Here is a 9,287-nt window from a genome sequence, read left to right as displayed (position 1 = left end):
CAGCCTGTTTTCTCCTCTATAAAATAAGTACTATGATAATACCTTTCTCAAAATGATGTTGTGGTGATCATGTAAACACACACACATACATATATGTAATACTTTGCTATCTTCAAGATTTTATGCAAATACTTGCTATTATTTATTACTTTCAATCAACAAGCATTTATTAGTTGCCAAATATGTGCCAGATACTTAACTAGGTATTAGAGATACAAAAATAGAAGTTTAGAGCCAAAATGAGGTCAGTCCATCCCATTTCAACCTAGTTGGAGGAGACATATGCTTACATAGGAATGCACAAAATAGGTGGAAGATAATTTCAGTAGGGAAGCAGTAGATGAGAAGAAAAAAAATAAAAGATGACTGTTAAGCAGATCTTTGAAGGAAACTAGGAATTCTGTGAAGTAGAAATAAAAAGAGAGTTCATTCTAGTCATAGGGAACACCCAGAATAAAGATCTAGAGGTAAGAGATATAAAGGAAAATGAAAGTAAATCAATTTTGGCTAACTGACAGAATAATCTTAATTAGCAAAGGCAGGGGGAAAAAACACACTTCCAGATTGCATATATTAAGATGCTCAAAAACATGGTACCAGAGTAAGTGGTTTGTGAAGATTTTTAAAAAATAAGATGGCCAAAGATATAGCAAGGTAGTTTACAATGTATTGACCTACAAATAAAATTATTGATTAAATGATTCATTTGCTTTAAAGCATGTTAATTACTCTAAATATAAAGTAAATATATTCATGATTAGCCACGAAAATATGATACTTTGGACTAGGAAGTCAAAAGAACGGAATTCTAATCAAATTATCATAGGTCTAGAACTAAAAAGAGTTCAAGGATCATCTAATCCAATTCTCTCATTTTACAAATAAGGAACCTGGGGCTTAAGGAGATTAAGTGATTTGCCCATGGTCTCACTAATAGCAAGCATCAGAATGGGGTTAATGTCAGATCTTCTGACTAGAGATGACAGTTTTGTAAACCTGAGGGGCCTCATCACTCATAATCTTATGACCTCAGAAAGTCTTTTAACCTCTTGATTTCAAATTCATCACCAATGAAATGAAAAAGTCAAACTAGTTAATCTTTATGATCCCCTCCAACAGACCTTTTTTATTCTCTATCCATGGCCTCCTTTACCCAATTATAGATGATAAGATCTGAAATGAAAGGGTCTATAAAATTTGATCATTCAAAGTAGCCAACTCAAGGTTTCTTTAGAGCCCATCACTAATCTTAGTTATTTTCTGGTACATACTCAAAGAAATTTATCTGGCTTCTGGGTGTGGTCATTGAGAGAGTTTAATATAGCACTGGCCCCTCTTTAGCAAGACTCATACTGGCAGATGGCCATTTTATAATTCTCCAGCCTATGTTCCAAGAAACATTCAGACTTTAGAGAAGGAAAGAACTGCCAGTTCTCTTTTAGCTCCTTGGCCAACTTTACATGTAGAATTCCCTCTTTAGGAAGCTTTCTTTCATGTGTTGGTATGCTTGAAAATATTTCTTTAATACTATGTTGCTTCCCCTTGTTGAGTAGGGATTTCCCTGCAGGTCATCACCACTGAAGTGCTACTGTTCTCTCAGTGATGCAAAGACTTTTCTCAAATTTCATTTGTTTAATTTCTTTTCCTCTGTGAATATGATGTAGGAGAATGGTATTTGTTGGCATCTTTTCTGGCTTTTCCAGATGCTTTAGGATAGCCTCTACTTTTTTTACTTTCTTTTTGATATTTATCTTAAGAATGAGACATGAAGAGAGGTGCAGATGGACACAAAATGAGACAGTCATTGTAATGAGTTAGACTTGTCACCTGAAGAGATATAATATTCTTTCTAAGGATTGGAAACTCTTTGTTCTTGCCCTTAAACCATAGCTTTTACTAATACGGTGACAAAATAGTTTTGGATCACTAAAGAATGTAAGGAAAGATAGAAGCATAAGGTAACTGGGACTTAGTTTTATAGTATTAAATTCAAAATTCACTGTAAGGATTTACAGTGCTTCAGTAGCATAACATAATAGAGCTTAAGATACTTCCTACATTCCCAACAGCCACACACCTTGGCCCTGCCTTCCTTCTTTACTTCCTATACTGTCTACCATTATCTAAGGGTCTTTGTTGGAGAGAGAAAGAGTTAAAGAATGAGGATATGTCATGCATACATGTGGTGTTGACCTCATAGTATGCAGAGAATGAATAAAAGAATTGGAATTCATTAAGGGCTCACTATAGACCAGACAATATGCTAAGCACTTGGCTTAGTGAAGCCATGGTGTTTTGTGGTGTGCCATCAATAGATTAACTGATCCTTGGGGAAAGTCCAACTTCCTTCCTTCCCCACCCACTCATCTATCATAATTGAAAATTTAACATTTAAACATGAGACTCAAGAAAAGCATAAAAAGGCAAACATGAAAATGTAATCATAAGGGACTCGATAAATTTGAACTGTTTACATTCATATGTAGGAAGATGATACATGTAACTCCTAAGAATGTTATCATTAGTAGGACAGTTAGAAGAAATCTAAATAGACAGATGGCATGGGTATGAGTTCATTATGTTGGGATGGTCTCCCAAAAGATGCAGAGTTGAGAAAGAGGGATATCTTGGGAGAAAGGGGAAGGGAGAAATAGAATGGGAAAACTTTTCTCACATTTATTTTTTTAACCTTTGCCTTTCATCTTAAAAATCAATACTATGTATTGGTTCTAAGGCAGAAGAGTGGTAAGGGCTAGATTTGAACACAGGAACTCCCATCTCTAGGCCTGGCTCTCAATTCATTGAGCTACCTACTTGCCCTCTTTTCTCAAATTTAACATGCAAAGAAGAGCTTTTATGGTGGAGGGAAAAATTAGTGGGATAAGCAATGATTCAACCTCATTTTCATCAGAATTGGTTTAAAGAAGGAAGAATATTTATACAAACTCTATTGTGTATAGAAATCTGTTGAAATTGTGAACTGATCCAACTATTTTGGAGAACAATTTGGAAATATACCTAAAAGACTATAAAACTGTACATATCCTTTGATCCAGTAATACCATTACTAGTACACCAAAGAGATCAAAAGAAAAGGATCTACATATACAAAATAGCTCTTTTTGTGATAAGAATCAGAAACTGAGGGGGATATTCCTCAGTTGGGGAATAACTGAACAAGTTATGGCATATGATTGTGATGGAGTACTATTATGCTATAAAAAGTAATGGTGTTTGTAGGAGAGGGAAGGAGCAGCTTGGTGTTTCATGGATTGAAAGCCAGGCTGCGAGATAGGAGGTTCTGCATTCATTCAAAACTGGCCTTAGATACTTCCTAGCTGTGTGACCCTGGGCAAGTCACTTAACCCCAATTGCCTAGCCTTTATTGCTTTCCTGCCTTGGAAGACAAGGGTTTTAAAAAGAAATCTTTTTTTGAAAAAGAAATAATGAAGGGAGTAGTTTCAGGGGGTAAAAAAACATGGCAACACCTATGTGAAATGATGCAGTGAAATGAAAAGAAGTAGGAGATCAATGTGCAGACTAATAGTAATGTTATAATGATGGTCAACTGGGAAAGATTTGGTTACTCTGATCAATACAAAGATCCAAGACAATTCCGAAGGACTCATGATGAAAAAATGCCATCCATCCAGAGAGAGAACTGATGAACTCTAAGTGCAAATTGCAGCATAATTTTTTTGCTTTCCTTTTTTTTGGCTTTTTTGTGATATGGCTAATATAGAAATATATTTTGCATGATTTCACATTTGTAATTACTCTCACATTGTTTGCCTCCTCATATATGGGTGGGGGTGAGAAGAATGGAGAGAATCAGGAACTCAAAATTTGAAAAGTGTTAAAATAATTAAGTAATCATTTGTCTTTTTAATTTGAAGGTAAATTCAGTGACTCCAATATGGTTTAGGCTGGTCCAGGTATAAAAAATGCCCAGTTATAATACTGAAGAAAGTGTTATCACTTTTTTATAGAAAGTAGTTGACTACGCTATCATTAAAGAGAAAAACTTGGCAAAGAATGGTAGGTGAAGCCAAAATTCTTTACAGAAAACAGCTAATAAAATTAAAATAAGTTTGAGGTGTAAGTTGGGAAAAAGCAAGATATTCTGTGACTGAATAAAATAGGTGAGTTTTATTGCCTTAAAGGGAACTGTGTGGAAATCCATTTCCCTTCAGCTAAAGTCAGCTGGTAATCAGTTTATCATTTAGGGGGAAGAGCCAGAGGAAAGAGCATTCTCTTTGTTAAATATTTCAGCTCTGACTTAAAGGAAGATGGGTTGTTTATAATACAAGGTCACCTTTCCTGGAGCACTCCTCCCAAACATCTGTATTAATATGAAGAAAATCTGGAAGCTGAATATGTTCCTAATGATTTTGCTTTGGCTGTTATCTGCAAGTGAAATGTAGATTCTATATTATTCTTTATTAAACTTCTAAAAATCACATTAAAATAAAAATATAATTGGCTAGTTTATTAGACTATTAAAATGTGTTTTAGTGGAAATATCAGTGTATTTGGAGTTCATATCTTAGTTTCTTTCACTTATTTTCTGGGACCTTCAGCAGTTCACCTAAATGGTTCAGAGATTCAGTTTCTTCATCTCTAAAGTGAGGATAATCAGGTGGCACAGCAGATAGAATGTTGGGGCTAGAGTCAGAAAGTTCTTTCTTCCTGAGTTCAAACCTGGTTTCAGACAATTTACTAGCTATATACCCCTAGGGAAGTCACTTAACCCTGAGGGTTTTTTTTATATTCTTATTTTATATCTGAGGGTTTTATTTTAAATCTGAGGCCCCTGGCTGTTAAATGATATGGCTCAGTATCACAAAGCTAGTAAGTGTTCAAGATGGGATTTGAACCCAGGTCTTTCTTGCTCAAAGCCCAACACTCTGCCCCACTGTTCCAATTCTGACTCTACATTATATTACAACATGATAATTATTTCAGATAAGAATGCAGCATTGCATTTGATGTCTCACTAAAAGTTATGAGCTTTGGTCTTGGTTTTGAAAAAAAATTGACAGTTGTGGAAGACTCAGGGCACATTTCTAAAGAATTGCTGTTCTATTAGAGTCTGATGCAGATCATTGTATACTATTTTTCACACTAGTTTACTTATGTTTTTATTTTGGTGTTTTGGTTTTATATGAGTATTTTTTTACAACAATGACCAATATGGAAGACTGTATTGCATGATAATACATGTATAACCAAGATCAAATTGCTTACCATTTCTGAGAAGGGAGACGGAAGGGAGGGAGGGAGAGAGACAATGTGGGCCTTATAATTTTGGAAAACATATGTTAAAAATTTTTACATGTAATTAGGAAAATAAAATCTTTGAATTTTAAAAAATGATCTTTTCTGATTTGTTGTAATCCAGGAAATGTCACTATTACCATTCTACCAAAACATTTTCTCTCTTGTAGTTTGAAGCAATGTAACATCCTGCTTCATTTTTTGACCTAAATTGTTCACCAGTGTTACTATCCCTAGTATGTATATATTATTTAATTCCATACTTGGAAGGATTGCAGAAGAACATAATTTCTATTTTTGCTATTGTCCAAATCATCCTGTGAGGTCATTTCAAATACACTCAGATTTGAGGATGTTTACATATATTAACTTTGTATTTGTCATTTCTTTTACTTCAAATGTGTGTATCAATACTCCCATAATTTACAGAGATTTAGAGAAATGGTTTTCTACCCATCATGATGGTTGGTTTGCAGACAAATTATCAGATTGTTGCAGTCTTTATTTTATCCAGTAAGCTATCGTGATGATCAAAATGCATGGTCCATATCAACCATTTTATCATGACTATCTTCATAAGTGACCCTTCCTATGATTAGGTAAGGCTTGGTGATGAGTATTATTTTTTCAATTACTTGCCAAATTTCCAGACACTGTGCAGCACTTTAAAAATATTATTTCCTTTAATCCTCACAGCTTTGGAAGGTAGGTGCTATTATTATCCCCATTTTACAGTTGCAGAAAATGAGTCAGAGAGACTTCCCTAGAATCTTATAGCTAACAAGGGGCTAAAACAAGATTTGAACTCGGTTCTTCCTAATTCTAGGTCCATCACTATACCTACTGAGCCATTTAGCTGTCTTTAGGAACTAGAAGTAAACTAAAAATGCTCTGCAAATTTGATTTGCTATAAAATTTTATCTTGAACAAAGAGCATCCAGAATTTAGCTGAGATGTAAGGATGTATTTTTTCTTGTCCTCAGACTTAAATTTATTATTTTCTTTTCCCTTGTTATTTAATATTTTATTCCATTTTAATTAAGTGCTCTTTGCATTGAGTCAATGTTATTTTAATATGTTAAATAAAAACTACATTGGCAAGGAGCTCCCAGGTGTAGAAATGAAAAGGTGCTGACCCAGTCAATATCTCCAACCTGAGAAGGAACAAAGTGCCCTAGTCATGCAGTGATTTAAGAGGCCAAGTTATAGCAGGAATTTTAATTTTCTGAATTTTGCTACCATGCTGCAGAAAGCTTTTTTTCTTGTTTACACCTGCTTTATTCTTTGATTTAATTGATTTACTTAATGCAGAATCCAATTAAGCATCACTCATATGTAAATGAGGAAACTGAGTCCAGAAAAGGGCTTTCTTTTTACCCCATACATTACATAGTGGCACTCAAGCCTAGAGTTTAGGTCTTTTGGTTTTCATCCAGTACTCTGCATAGTATGCTATTAGGTTAGGCTACCCAACAAAAATCTTTCCTGGGCCAGGAAAAGATGAATAGTTAGATGTTGATGTTGATGACATTAATGATGATCATGTTGATATTGATGTTGATGATGTTGTTGAGGATGTTGATGATGATGTTGATGACTAAATTTGGAGTTGGATATTTTCCTTCCATTTGAACCTTTCTGACCCTTCCCATTGTAACTATTAAAATTTTCTTGGAGACTATCTCCAACCTCTTTTACCCTCATTGTATTGGTCTTCTTCCTACTTCCCCCAATGTGCTTCTTTATGCAATCTATATTTACCTCATTTTATCTCTTTTCCCATTTCTCTTAATATTATCCTTTATTAACCCTAGTTTTATAGATAGATAGATAGATAGATAGATAGATAGATAGATAGATAGATAGATGGATAGATGGATAGATGGATAGATGGATAGATGGATAGACAGACATATCATCCTATGCAGTTCATCACTGTACCCTCTAAGTATACTTTTAGCTACCCTGATGATAATAACAATTTTTAAGAGTTACCAATATTATCTTTTCTTATAGGAAAATCATTTGAAATTATTGGGTTTTTTAAAAAAACTTTTTCCCCTTTCTTAATTACCTTTTGGTGACTCTCTTGAATTCTGTGTTTGGGCATCAAATTTTCTATTTAAGTCATGTCTTTTCTGTATGAATGCGTGGAAGTCTTCTGTTTTTATTAAATGATTATACTTTTCCCTACAAGAATGTAGTCAATTCTGCTGGGTAGTTGATTCTTGGTTGTAGACCCAGTTCCCTTGCTTTCTGAAATATCATATTCCATGGTTTCCAGTTCTTCAGTGCAGATGCAGCCAGGTCCTGTGTTATTCTAACTGTGGTTCCATGATATCTAAATGGTTTCTCCTTAGTAGCTTGTAGTATCTTTTCCTTGGTTTGGGAGTCCTTGAATTTGGCTATTGCTGGAAGCCATCAAAGCTGTGACATTTAGCAAGGCTAGTCATCAGCTCTGACAATCCAGCATGGCAGGTTGTCAGGAGGATGGAAATTCCACACTCAGTTTCCCCTATGTGATTCTTTTTATATTGACATTCACTTGCATTGAAATTATTGCAATCAATATCCTTTTTTGGCTCCAAAGAGACACAATAAAACAATACAGGTTCATGGCAAGAACAATCACAGTCACAGACTACCCACTATCCCAAAATAAACCCCTGTACAAACCCCCAGAGTATAGAAATTTCCCTTAGAATCAGCCCAGCAAAAAACCAGCAGTTAGTGAGTTAATGCAAGTTTCTAAAGTTCCCAGCAAGAAAATACCTGGCCTGAGTTTGTTCCCAAACTCCTGCAGACCAAAGAAACAGTGAAACACAAGGAAAATAAGGCAATGACAAATTAGTACAGAATCACCCTTCCAGAACTACATTCTTATTGAACCTATAGCAGAAAGAACAGCAAACATACTTTAAAAACATAGTGAAACATGAAAGAACATCATGGGAACAAAACTTGGACCAGATTAATATTATAGTATCTTATTTGATGTAATCAACTACCATAACTAACTCCTTGATTGATGATGAGAATGAATAGTATAATGTAACAATATACATGATTTAATTAGTTAAAATATAATTCACTATTATGCTTAGCTAGGAACTAATGTTCTTGTACCTTACAGATGGCTGAAAATAATAAGTTCCAACTAAGCCATTCCGTAATGAATAATTCTTGACAAACTTGCTTCTTTGTTTAACCACAGTAAGATAATTAGTAAATGCCAATCATATGATGTTTCAAAAGTTAATATGTGATTTTGAATGTATGGGAAAATCAAAACCTGTATGAGAGCATAAAGAAAAAAAGAGTATAAAAATAAAAATCAGCAGATGGCAACAGAGAACGACCTCTACAATTTAACTTGCACTCTGACATTTTCATTTCATTTTTCGCCACGCGATTCTACCTCCAGAGACCCAACTAAGTGAAGAGTGGGCTTTTCTCAGGCTATAACATTCCCGGGCATTGTCAATTAGGGATTAAATGCAGGAGTGATCTGTAGATTCTTTAAATCTCCACTTTTCCCTCTTGTTCAAGAATGTCAGGGCAGTTTTCTTGGATAATTTCCTGTAGAATAATGTCTGACCTTTTTCTTTTGTCATGATTTTCTGGTAGTCCAATAATTCTTAAATTGTCTCTTCTGGATCTATTTTCCATGTCTGTAGTTTTATCAATGAGATGTTTCATATTTTCCTCAATTTTTTCATTCTTTTGATTTTGTTTTACAGATTCTTGTTGCCTTGCGAAGTCATTTGCTTCTAGTCATTGGATTTTAATTTTTAAAGACTGAATTTCATCCTTGGCTTTTTGGTCATCCTTCTCTTTCTGGTCTGTTTTTCATTGTAGGTTATCTTTCACTTTCTTTGCCTTGTTTTCAAGCTGATCAATTCTGACTTCAGGACACTATTTTGTTGTTGTAGTTCATGTGTCTTTGTTTCCAGATGACTTATTTTGCTTTATAAGTTCTTTTCCCAATTGTCTTCTGCCCCCCTCATTGT

This window comes from Gracilinanus agilis, chromosome 5 (assembly GCF_016433145.1).
Source record: "Gracilinanus agilis isolate LMUSP501 chromosome 5, AgileGrace, whole genome shotgun sequence".
Taxonomy (NCBI): domain Eukaryota; kingdom Metazoa; phylum Chordata; class Mammalia; order Didelphimorphia; family Didelphidae; genus Gracilinanus; species Gracilinanus agilis.
The sequence above is the reverse complement of the archived record's forward strand: the minus strand, read 5'-3'. Positions refer to the sequence as shown.